This window comes from Chelonoidis abingdonii, chromosome 22 (genome assembly GCF_003597395.2).
Source record: "Chelonoidis abingdonii isolate Lonesome George chromosome 22, CheloAbing_2.0, whole genome shotgun sequence".
In the NCBI taxonomy this organism is placed as follows: Eukaryota; Metazoa; Chordata; order Testudines; family Testudinidae; genus Chelonoidis; species Chelonoidis abingdonii.
This window is the reverse complement of record NC_133790.1, coordinates 17,854,839-17,867,686: the sequence shown is the minus strand read 5'-3', so window position 1 is coordinate 17,867,686 and position 12,848 is coordinate 17,854,839.

The following is a 12,848-nucleotide window of genomic DNA, read 5'->3' as shown; positions in this document are numbered from 1 at the left end:
CTTAAAACACTTAAAGTTTTGGAAATAAACAGTTTCTCAGCAGGAAACATTAAGCAACATTCAGTATAAAAGGACAATGTGGATTAAAAAAAACAAAACGATCTTTCCCTTGATTTCAGGCTGGGCTCCAGTCCTCTGCAAATGTTTAGGCTCTATAATTGTCTTTCATAATTTGGCAGTAGAAGTGAGACATCAAATACAGCAGCTGGATTGATTTCCCTGAATGCCCTTTACTCAACCATACACAACTGCCTATGGAGTCTGGCAACCACAGAGAGCAAGGAATGTAAGCTTCCCTATCACTGGTATCATGTGGGCGAAAACCAGAACTTCCTAAACTAGAATGAGGCCAGAATTAGGCCTGAATTAAATGATTGTAAGGGTAAAATGTTTAATTACAATATTTTTATTTTTTACAACCTTTTCATGGATAGAGAGGTAAGCATTTTTTAAATTGCTTCACAGCCCTGCAGTGAGCTAATCCAGATGCACAAAGCATTTAACTGGTCTTAATTTTTATTTTATTAATTATAATATAATTTATTATATATTTTTATAATTTTTATTATTATAGACTAGCTAGGAACTCAACTCTAGGTTGGACTTTAAAGGTCTGGAATGTATTGCCTATATTCAGGCTACAGTCTATCAAAGTCTAATAGCTCTTTGATCTGGGATGACTTTGGAAATCAAATAATAAAACTCCCAAACCATGACTAGCTGTATAAAATATTTGCCTTAAACCAGAATTTTTCATTTGAAGCAAATTTGAAAGGAGGATGTTCACATAAAATATATGTGCCTGGCCAGAATGTCCTTGTGTTTTTTTGCTATTGATCGTATTTGTGTGTTTGAAAGCTCTCTTCTCTCACAACCAGCTAACTTGCATGATCCTGCACAGGACTTATACTTCTGTATTTACGCAATCAAAATTCTGTGAAGGCATCTTGATATTTTTGAGAACCACATTACACATCTGGACAAACGTTCTGAAGGGTGCGGGAAGTGATTTATTTGGGGCATTCAATTTTCCTATACGAAGTTTTGCGGAGTTAAGATCATATGTGCGCAACCAGGCATGAGACCTGTATCTTGTGGTAATTAATGTGTCAATTGTAGACTCGGAAAATCTTTAGGCCCCAATCTCAAAGAGATGACTTAGTGCATGTGGCTTACGTTAAGCATGTGATTTAGGCCATTTTTGTGGTTGAAGACCTAAGTTTTCTGTATGAAAGTCCTTAAGGATAGGTCAACTTTCGTGTTCTCAATTGAGTGAACTCCCTGGACGTCAATGTGTGTTTAACTGATAAGATGCCAGAATGTTTCTCGTTGAGGTTTGTTTAATGGGTGTTAGCTAGTAGTCCATTTTAAATTTAATCTCCACTTTTCTGCCTTTTATTTTCTATCGTTATACTTAGTTTTTATTTAGGTGGATAGCCTTATTTCAAATTTATGTGCATTGCCTTTTTTTTTTTTTTTTTTTATCAGGCCGAGACTTATTTAGAATCTTTCCTTCTAGCTGGCCAGCTTGTGTGTGTCTTTCCATGTTACCATAGTGTTCAACTTGTGTGGATTTACTTTTATTTATCGGACCTCGCGCCTGTCAGTGGAAATCGGGTACACCTGCCATATAGGTTGGAAAGAATTCACAGGAGATTCGGCTTCTGGTGTTGTTTTACATTTGCTTGAAATCCAAAGGGCTGCAGAAATAATTCTGCTACCCTGAACGTTTTATTCCTGTGTGCTCTGAAGATGTAGTGCAGACATCTGGATAAAGGAGAGGTAGCGAAACAACAATAACTTATTTTAAAATGTTTTTTCTGTCTTATCCCTCCTATAGAAAATAGTGTCAATGGAACCAATATAGATTGTCAAATTACTCCATGTCACTTTCTCATCTTTCTGTGACAGGTTTTTGCGGTTGTGATTTGCCTAAGGTTTAATTGTAGTTAAATAACCGTTTTTTGTGATTCATTTGTGCTGCATCATGGGTAACTGAGATGACCAATGAGTCCTTACGCTCCAAAAAGAACACGCAGTTTTATCGTTTGTACATACCAACACAAAGGGGAAGATGGGTGTGTAACTGCCTGTTGCCTTTGAATTCTCGCTTTGGTTGTGTTACAGCTTTATTAGCGAGTCCTGTGACTTGGGATATTAGAGAATTTTGTATTGAAAGAGGTCACTGTCAAACATTTAGGCTTCGGTTTCCATTCAGAAGTATATTTGAGATACTGATATTTATGTTTTCAAGCCAATTCAACACCATGCTGGTTTAATCAATCACAGATTTATTTTTTATTGGGTAGTGTTTTGCCAACGGATGTTTCCTGTAGGAAATATCACTCGTTCTGACTTTCACAGAGACATGTTAGAGCAGCACAGTGTTTGTTTATTATATGCAATTGTACTACCTTACAGCTCTATTGTTTTTTCTCAGAAAAAGATGGGCACTCAGAGGACTGACTGGGCTAGCTTTATGGGACAACTGCCTCAAGATGGACAGAAAAGGTCCTTCAAGTATGTATCGTAGGGATATCCTTAGTGGCGGCGCAACCACCCTTCCTGTTAGAGAGTGTGTTCTTTACATAACTGTGTCATTTGGGCCATGCGCGGCAGTGTGCCGCTGCAATCCTATTGTGAAGACGTTCTAACAGGTGAGCACTGTGATCCTTCCCTCTTACATATCATGGAAGTAAGTGTTTACCCACGTACTCCTGGGGTTGGCAACCTTATCAGAAGACTGTGTGCCAAATCGCACATATTCTACATCTAATTAAATGAGTTTCGGCCAGTCTAATAAATTCTAAACATTTTAGGAGAGCTCATTTCTTAAGTCTATAATAATATCAAACAAACAGTGTATGTAAGTAAATAAGCGTTTTAACATGCTTAAGAAGCTTCATTTAAAATAATTAATAATTCAGAAGCCCCGCCGCCGACTGTGTCCAGACCAGATAGGTGCTACTAGAAACATACTCGCGTGCTGCCCTTCCCTCCGGAGCCCCGTTGCGCATAGCCGATGCCGCTATCTCCCTGATCTTCTCTTAACATCCTTAAACTGTTCTTCTTCAACAGATTTCGGTTAAGTCGGAATTCTGAACCGTTCGCATGTTTTTTCTTCAAGAGGAGGTTTTCTGTAAAAAATTAAGGGGGTGGAGGGGGGGAGGACCATCGATTTCTCATGTGCACTCCTCCTTACCCTGCCTCCACGAAGCGGTGAGCGATTGCGTGCTAACTTGCCATGCCTCATGGTGGAGTTCCGAATCCTACAGGTCAAATCCTGCCTGTCCGTGTTGTATTGGATTCATCCGTAAGGAGGACCTCTAGCATGATTCTCAATACTGCTGACTGTGATGGAGCCAAGTGGAGACCTCAGATATGCTGTAGAGGCATCTCTGTCACACTCAGAGACATTCCTGGTACCCAACAGGATTGCCGTTACTGGCCCTGTACTATCCCCTGGCATCGCTGTTCAATGAAGAAAGAAATTCCTTCTCTCCATTGCCAGTGTATTCATTCTCAACAGCATTGAACAGATAATAATGCAAAATGACTAGCAGTTCAAGTACATTTACGCTTAAGGAAAACATTTCATATCTACTGCCTCACAAATACTAAAATATAGGTTTCACTAAAACCCCATTGCTGTTTTTATTTTGTTTGTTAAATCTAAGTTAAATCATTTTAATAACTTTTCATTCCATATGGGTACTTTAATTTCTGGAAGAGTTACAGATATACCTTAAACAAAGCCAAGTAAAAAGAATTTTGCACAGAATAATTTAAATTAGACCTGCTTGTTTATTTGTATTCTTAAGGTGATTTATCTGTAGACTAGCATACAATTTTCCTTGAATGAATACTTTATTGTTTTGGAAAGGAGGAGGTGGATGTGGTACAGACGGGAGGGTAATGTATTCCCTTGCATATATACCCTTGCTACTTGTCCTTCAGAAAGTGATGAACGTTTTCTCTCTATTTTACACAAATTATGTAAGTCTATTGTCTAGCATCACAGGTCCTGAAGCTGCCCTGAGGATTTCAGGGGGAAATACCTTTTTCCTCTAGGGCTTTTTCTTAGGAGTTTGGGACAGTTTAAACAGGGTTTCTCTGCAATTCTGTTTTGATTTGTTAGCAGCCACAACTGAGCGACTTTGCGTGGGTGAATATATGCTTAATTGTTTTGGGAAGGAGGAGTGGATGCTGGTGCTATGTATGTCTGGTGGTGTATGTTTTTCTAAGATATTTTTTAATTGCTATTCTTCAAACATGTTACTAAAATTGAGGCCTTTCATACAATTTAAGCTAGTAAGAGCTGTCTTCCAGCAAATATAAAAGGTTATGAAGAAACACATTACTTTAAATCAGTAGAATAAGGGAAATTGCAATACAGGTTTGGCATGTAATTCCATTAGAATGTGTCTAGTACTTTTTAAAGACAAATATTGTATAGAATTACTTGGAAAGAGGAAATTTTATTCCTAGTCCAAAATTATTAACAAAAAATGCTATTTGGTAAACTAAAATTTTGTAAAAAAGGGGGGGGAGGGTAAAGAAATCTAACATTCATGTTCTTTTTCTCTAAAAATGAGGGAAATACCTGATTATATATTAAAACTTCTCCTTTATTCCTCTGTCATTAAGATTTAGTACAATTCTAAATAAAATCTTAAATATTTATACAAACTGCATAAAATCATATTTCCCCCTTTAAAAAGGAACAGGCATAAAATCTATGTTAATGCTTCCTGTAAATAGAGACATTTTTAAAATAAAAATCTAATTTTTTAAATGGCAGATGGCATCAAAAATGCAAATGTCCAAAAAAGATTCTGATGGGTGCTGGAAAGGATGGGAAAGTAGGAAGGAATTCCAAAATGCTATGGCCAACTCATTGGTCAAAAAGGGAGTGGGGGGAAAAAGGAAGGGCATGTGGAAACCTGTCAAAAACACATTAAGAAAGGTATACAGTTATTACTAACAGTGCTTTCTCTCCCCCATCATCGGAGAAGGACGCCAAAGAGGATATCAAGGATCCCCTCTGTTCAGAGCACAGGTGTGAGTGGCACTTGGGCAGTCAGCCCCAACCTGGCCAATACCTGTACAAAATGCCACTTATGTTCTCAGTTAGGCCAGTGTGGCCATCCTCCCATATGTTAAGGAGCAGGTCACCCTCAAATGCATTTTAAAAAAGGAGGATATTGCACTTCATGGTGGCATTTCTGTCTAGGCCACCCACAGCAGAACTGGATGTGGGCCCATAGGAACAGGAGATGATACCAGGGTTTGCTGATGTCCCCCTATCCTGCCAATAAATACTACCCATTGCTGGACAAGGCAGTAACAGCAGCACCCATCCCAGCAACAGATGACTTTAAATCCTTCCAGGACTTCCTGCCCCAATTATGAACACCCTGATCAACTGAGACTATGTTTGTACAAGTAAAGTCTCATAAGATCTTTGATGCTCTGAGTGTGATGACGCAAGTCAGACTATATGGAGATATACTTATGTCATAGAACTGGAAGGGACCCTGAAAGGTCATCGAGTCCAACCCCCTGCCTTCACTAGGAGGACCAAGTACTGATTTTTGCCCCAGATACCTAAGTGGCCCTCTCAAAGACTGAACTCACAATGCTGGGTTTAGCAGGCCAATGCTCAAACCACTGAGCTATTATCCCTCTCCCCCTCCCTATTAATGAAGGGATCCTAAAGCCAGCCAATGGGCTGTAACAGACCCCATCCTCTCTTCCTCCCATCTCCACGTGTGTGGAGATATGGTATCAAGTGCCAACAAAAAGTTTTGAGCGCTTTTACTTCCAGATGAACCCAGGGTCCTTGCTCATTTCTGCTCGCTTGCGCTTATGCCTCTATATTCCATGTGGAACATAAGGCCTTCAGCACTACCTTCCATCTTTGACAGTCACTTGCTGCAGTTTTAACTTCTTGCCATGTAATTTTAATAGGTTTCCTGCTTCTCTCTTGTGTTTCTGTGTTGTCCTTGGTCTAACTCATTGCTTCTTACAACATGAGAAATTGAAGTCTAATGAAGGCACTCCTAAGGACAAGGACCTCAGAAGTTAGACTTGTTGGGCAAAAGGCATATTCATCAGCCTCATTGCCACTCTGGGTGTTGAACTATCAAGCACTGTTCATCAAATACAATTACCTAGTGTGATAGGGAGTCATCCTCTTCCTTTAAAAAAGAAATCCTGCTGGATGGCAGAGAGGAAATGAAATGCATCTTCAAGGAAGGGTAGAAAGTCATGAGAACATAGTGGCCATGGCGGCCTGTGATAGGCATATACATACATTGCCTCAGATGCAGGATGGCCACATTTGCCCTCCATTATTCCGTCTCTGGAGGCTTAGGACTGGTACATGGATCTCAACCTCAACTTCCATGTGTCCATCCATCTGGCCTACAGGAAGTACCAATGATTCACAGTGGGACCCAACTAATTTTAATTGTGGGGGATAAACCTCAACGTGCATGCAAAACATTGATTATGAAAATTGAAATAATTTATCAATGTTAGGTTTGTAAAAACTTTTTCTGCATGTTGGTGTATTTTAAGAAATATTTACAATTATTTTCATATACATTATGCTTGGTGACTATAATATACATACCTGTGCTCTAATTGTTTATTTAATTATATGAAAGATTTAAGGTGGCTAAGGTAATTTCTAGGAGGAATTCCATTTTCTGTTAGCATGAGAAGCCTCAAGAGGTAATGGAGATAACACCCACTGATTACACAGGCTCCAACTGCCTTTATAATTTCTATTTAACATTTTATACTATTTTCTTTTTATATTACGTTTTCAAAGATGGATATAAGTGTTATAATTGTGCTATTAATAGAATATTTTATGGAAGTCTTTAATTGCAAGTTGTGAATGTAATGCAAATAGCAGGTTGTAAATCCAAAAATTTGGGCAAAAGGCAAATAAGCCACAAGATTTGTCTTATCAAAGAACAGGACACATCTTCTTGTATAAGATACCAGCTCGTATCGATATGATCTTTGCTGAAAAACAAACTTTGTAAGATCTGTTTTAGAAAAACTCCTAACTTCAAAAGAATGGAAGAAAGCTCATTAGTCAGGATACTTCAAAGAGGAGTGGTCCATCAGAGATGTTATCAGAGCTCTAAACATAAGTAGTTTAATTGGGGCTTCTTCACCCCCTTGAAAGAAAGAGAGAGCTTGATTTCAATCAGACGCATGCACGCACACACACACACACACACGGCAATTATAAAAACACTGAGCTTAAAAGTCATAATTTAATTTTAAGGAAAAATGTTATAATAGGCTGTCCAGCGATTAAAAATATTATCACGATTAATTGCCAGCAATTAAAAAATTGATCGTGATTATCATACAATTAATCACTCTGTTAAACAATGATGGAATACCATTTGAAAAAATTTTTGGATGTTTTCTTCATTTTCAAATATATTGATTTTAATTACAACACAGAATACCAAATGACACTGCTCACTGTATATTTTTATTACAAATATTTGCACTGTGACAAAACATGAAATAATATTTTTCAATTCCCTCATTACACAGTACTATAGTTCAATTTCTTTATCATGAAAGTGTGAATTCACAAATATAGAATTACTGACAAAAAACCCACATTAAAATTTAAAAACTTTAGTGCCTACAAGTCCACTTAGTCCTACTCTTTGTTCAGCCAGTCCGCTCAGACAAACAAGTTTGTTTACATTTGCAGGAGATAATGCTGCCATTCTGGTTTACAATGTACTGAAAGTGAGAACAGGATTATGCATGGCACTGTCATAACTGGCATCAGCAATATTTACATGACAGATGCGCTAAAGCATTCATATGCCCTAATGCTTCAGCCACCATTCCAGAGGACATTGTCCATGCTGATATGGGTTCCGCTCAGTGTGATCCAAAGCATGTTCATTTTCATCATCTGAGTCAGATGCCACCAGCAGAGATTAATTTTCTTTTTTGGTGGTTTAGGTTCTGCATTGGAGTATATGCGTCTCTTAAGAACTTCTGAAAGCATGTTCCATTAACCTCATCCTTCTCAGATTTTGGAGGCACTTCAGATTCTTAACCTTGGGTCGAGTGCCAATCCATCTTTAGAATCTCAATTTGGTACTCTTCTTTGCATTTTGTTAAATCTGCAGTGGAGTGTTCTTTAAAATGACATGTGCTGGGTCATCATCCAAGACTGCTATAACATGAAATATATGTCAGACTGCGTTATAGCAGAGCAGAGGCCATTAATTCTCCCCCAAGGAGTTCAGTCACAAATATAATTTCACACCATTATTTTTTTTAACGAGCGTCATCAGCATGGAAGCATGTTCTCTGGAATGGCAGCCAAAGCATGAAGGGGCATACAATGTTTAGATATCTGGCATGTAAATACCTTGTAAAGCCAGTTACAGAAGTGCCATGCGAACACCCGTTCTCACATTGAGGTGACGTAAATAGAAGAGGGCAGCATTATCACCCATAAATGTAATCAACCTTGTTTGTCTTAGCATTGGGCTAACAAGAAGTAGGACTGAGTGGACTTGTAGGCTCTAAAAGTTTACATTGTTTTGTTTTTGAGTGCAGTTATGTATAAAAAAAAATCTATATTTGTAAGTTGCACTTTCATGATAAAGAGATTGCACTACAGTACTTGTATGAGGTGAACTGAAAAATACTATTTCTTTTGTTTATAATTTTTACAGTGCAAATACTTGTAATAAAAAAGTGAGCCGTGTACACTTTGTATTCTGTGTTATAACTGAAATCAATATATTTGAAAATGTAGAAAAACATCCACGAATATTTAATAAATTCTATTGTTTAACAGTGCAATTAAAACAGCGATTAATCACGATTATTTTTTTGAGTTAATTGTGTGAGTTAACTACAATTAATCAACTACGATTAATCAACAGCCCTAATGCATAGTTGGGAAATGTTTTTGGGTTATGTCTAACTCATGCTTTCTCTCAGTTGTGAAAACCTTATTAAAGATGCCACAAGCTTTTTTTGAGAAGCATATTTGCAAATATTTTGCAAGTAAATGCAAGCCTTTATGCTACCAGTGTTTAAGTAGATTGCATATTCATGAGCTAAAGCTGTTACTAAAGACCTGCCCATGAAGGCATTAAGCCATTGAATGGATAACAGCTAATTTTTGAATCTAGCTAAGCCTTGAAATAGGTACGCCTTCCTCCTTCAGTGAAGAATCATAAATCTCCTTGAGAAACCAGCAGCGCACACTGTGCCCGTTCCTCAACTTTACAGCGCTCATCAGTGCTTACTCTGTTCATCTAATCTATACAAGAAAACTGCAGCAGCAACCAGACAGTGGAGGAGGAGGAGGAAGGAAAAACACATCAGAAAAAAATAAGCCATAACATAGCCTCATGGAGTAGCAACCTTCCAGTTCAGCATGGTTTCTGCAACATCATTGGTGAGCTATTTGCAAAGCACTGCCAAAGAATTAGACTTAAATTTTTCTTGTGATAATTTTAATGGAATAGGAAAATGCTACTATTTAGAGTAGGTATTCCTGGAAAGAAGACACAAGTTAACCTGGGCAAACAGAGAGAAAGAGTAGGATTTAATTTGGATTTAAGATTCTTAGTAGTTATTAATTGGTTGTCTTAAGACTGCTGCTTGAATGGCTTCTTTTAAGTAATTAATTTTAATATTTTCTTAGGTTTCATGGCATCTAATTAAGATTGCTCACTTTGTCATTTATAAAATGTTTAACCATGATAAATTGAACCGGACTCCCTGGCCTTCAAGGACAAGTACTTTGCCCATCTATATACTGTGTAGCTATGATCCACTGAGACAGGACTCATTACTGACTTGAGGAATAATGTACTTTGGTTGAAAACCCTTTTTAAGCCCCACATAATTCGAGGTTTTGCCACTTGATCTCTCAACAACACTGCCAATCTTTGAGATGCATAGTAGTGGTGGTGCATTTCAGAAGAAAAGTCATTCCCGTCTACCATCACCTGGGCAACTGGCTGATGGGGCAGATCTCAGCAGGAACCTGCAGCACACTTAAAGTACACCCTCTTCCTTGTTCTCTCCGCTGGGTCTCTTATCTCATCACAGATAACTGCGTTCACAGAAACCCTGTTTACCTGCTTTGGACATGCAATGGATGTCTCTTGACGGTCAGTTTGTCCCATTCTGTGAACAGCACTATTATATCGATTATAGTGTATACTTTAGTGTAAACAGAATAGTAATGTTATTTCAACAAGCTTATTTCCCTGCGAACTCTGTTTAAGTGGATTAGATTGTATTAGCATTAAGTGTAGAGTAGCTGGGACAATACTTTAATAAACAGAGGGCAGAGGGTATCCTCATTATAAGGTTCTTCCTGCTAAAGCTACTTAATCCTGACTCTCAGTCCTGCTGGCTTCTATTGTTAATGTCCCTTTTGCAAACTCACTAAGCATAGCATGCACAGTGTAAGAAAAGTTTTCAAGCTATTGGATACACAGCTGGAAAGAGAACCTGAAAAGGACTGAAAATGACAAGGTGGAATACAGAAATAGAAAATGAACGTACTAACAGGAAAAAAGAGTGAATAACAACAGAGCACGAGTGATCAGTCTGGTTTGGTTTTCTGGGCTCAGGAAGAAGGTGTCTTGGAATCTGTGTTTGAAGGCACCTCCTGGGCGGTCACCAAAGCTCTTTTCAGTGTGTGAAATGAAATGGAAAACAATAGTTCTGCAGCAATTGCTTTTATCTCTTCTGCTCAAGTGTTTCCTGAATTTGTCAGCAAGATGCCTGACTCCTTTAGCAGTGTAAACAGTTTGGCATTTCCTGAAATGACGGCACCATGTGGCATTATTCAAAAGGCAAAGTGAAAGGTTCCGCTATGAATAAGGGAGTTCAATCTTTTTCCTTTCCCATGTTCCACTTCATGGCTTCCACAAGGAAAATGAGAACACAAATTTTAATGCAGCTGTGGAGGATTCCTACCCAATCCNCTAGCCTAAAAATATCCATAAAGCAAGAATTTTACAATGTTGAGTATTTTGTTGGAGCTAACAAGAAATTCTCAGGTTTTTCCAGTGATTTTTGTTTTCATTCCTTCTCATGGGGCAAGGTTTTCATGGGAAGCTGTGTGCAGATAGAGCTGTACCATTTTGAGGTTTCATGTGTGCTCCAACCATAGAGTACTTTATTTTTCTTTCTCAGATGGATTATTTTGTGCCCCAACCTGCACTCATTTGAGACCTATTCTCCCTCGATGTGCGCACATTATAATGGCCCTTAGTGTTAATGAGTTGTGTGTGTACACATCGGGGGAGAATAGACCTTATTGTTGAGTGTGTTTGAAAGCCAGGGTAGAATCCACAGGTACCTATACAGAGGGAGATTAACTGACATGGAAGTTGGAAAGAGTTCAAGAGAAATTATAGAATCATAGGGTTGGAAGGGATCTCAGGAGGTCATCTAGTCTAACCCCCTGCTCAAAGCAGGACCTAATCCTCAACTAAATCGTCCCAGCCAGGGCTTTGTTAAGCCTGATCTTAAAAACCTCTAAGGAAGGAGATTCCACCATCTCCCTAGGTAACCCATTCCAGTACTTCACCACCCTCCTAAAGTTTATCCTAATATACAACCTCCCCCACTGCAACTTGAGACCATTATGCCTTGTTCTATTAAATACCAGTCAGAGCTCAACCAGCTAACCATTCTGCATAATGTTGATTGGCTGAAACTTAAGAAAAATACACTGTTGATACATAAGAACTTAAAGAATAAGCAGAGCCCTGCACGGATACAAAATTTATATCCACAGATATAAATTGGTATCTACAGAGCTGCAGGGCTCTACTGGGAACTGCAGTAGGGAAAGCAGCAGCATGTCAGGCTGATGCTCCCAGGAGCCCACACTCCACGCCAGCAGCTCCTCTGGCTAGCATGGCTGTTCTGCTCCAGCCCTGCCAACTGCATTGGCACTATGTCCATCGGCAGCTGTCCCTGGTTGTGCTAGTGTGTGCAAGTGGCTCTCACGCTCCCAGACAGGATTCCCTTCCATGCTGCGGTCTGTGTCTCCTGCCCGGGAGTGTGCCAGGGACAGCTATCGTTAAGCTTGGTGCCTGCCCCAGTGCGTGGGGCTGGGGGCAGTACAGCCAGGCTGGAGGAGCTGTCTGCGTTGGGTGCTGGCTTCTGAGAATGGCGACCCGACATGCTGCTGCCTTCTCTGCTGCAGTTCCCAGTAGAGCCCTGCAGTGCCGCAGATAGCAATTTACATCTCTGGATATAGATTTTGTATCCACCCAGGGCTCTAAGAATAAGGCTTCTGATGTAATCCTGGCAATTATAGGCTGATTAACCTAACTTCAGTACCAGGCAAATTGGTTGAAACTATAATAAAGAACAGAAAGGTCAGACACATAGATGAACACACGATGTTGGGGAAGAGTCAACACAACTTTTGTAAAGGGGAATCACCAATCTATTAGAATTCTTTGAGGGTGTCAGCAAATACATAGTCAAGGGTCATCTAGTTGATACAGTTTACATGGACTTTCAGACAGCCTTTGACCAGGTTGCTCACCAAAGGCTCTTAAGCAAACTAAGCAGTCATAGGGTAAGAAGGAAGGTCCACTCATGGATCAGTAACTGATTGAAAGATAGGAAACAAAGGATAGGAATAAATGGTCATTTCACAGTGGAGAGAGGTAAATAGCAGGGTCCCCAAGGATCTGTACTGGGACCTGTGCTGTTCATCATATTCATAAATGATCTGGAAAAGGGGGTAAACAGTGAGATAGCAAAGTCTGTAGACAATACAGAATTACTTAAGA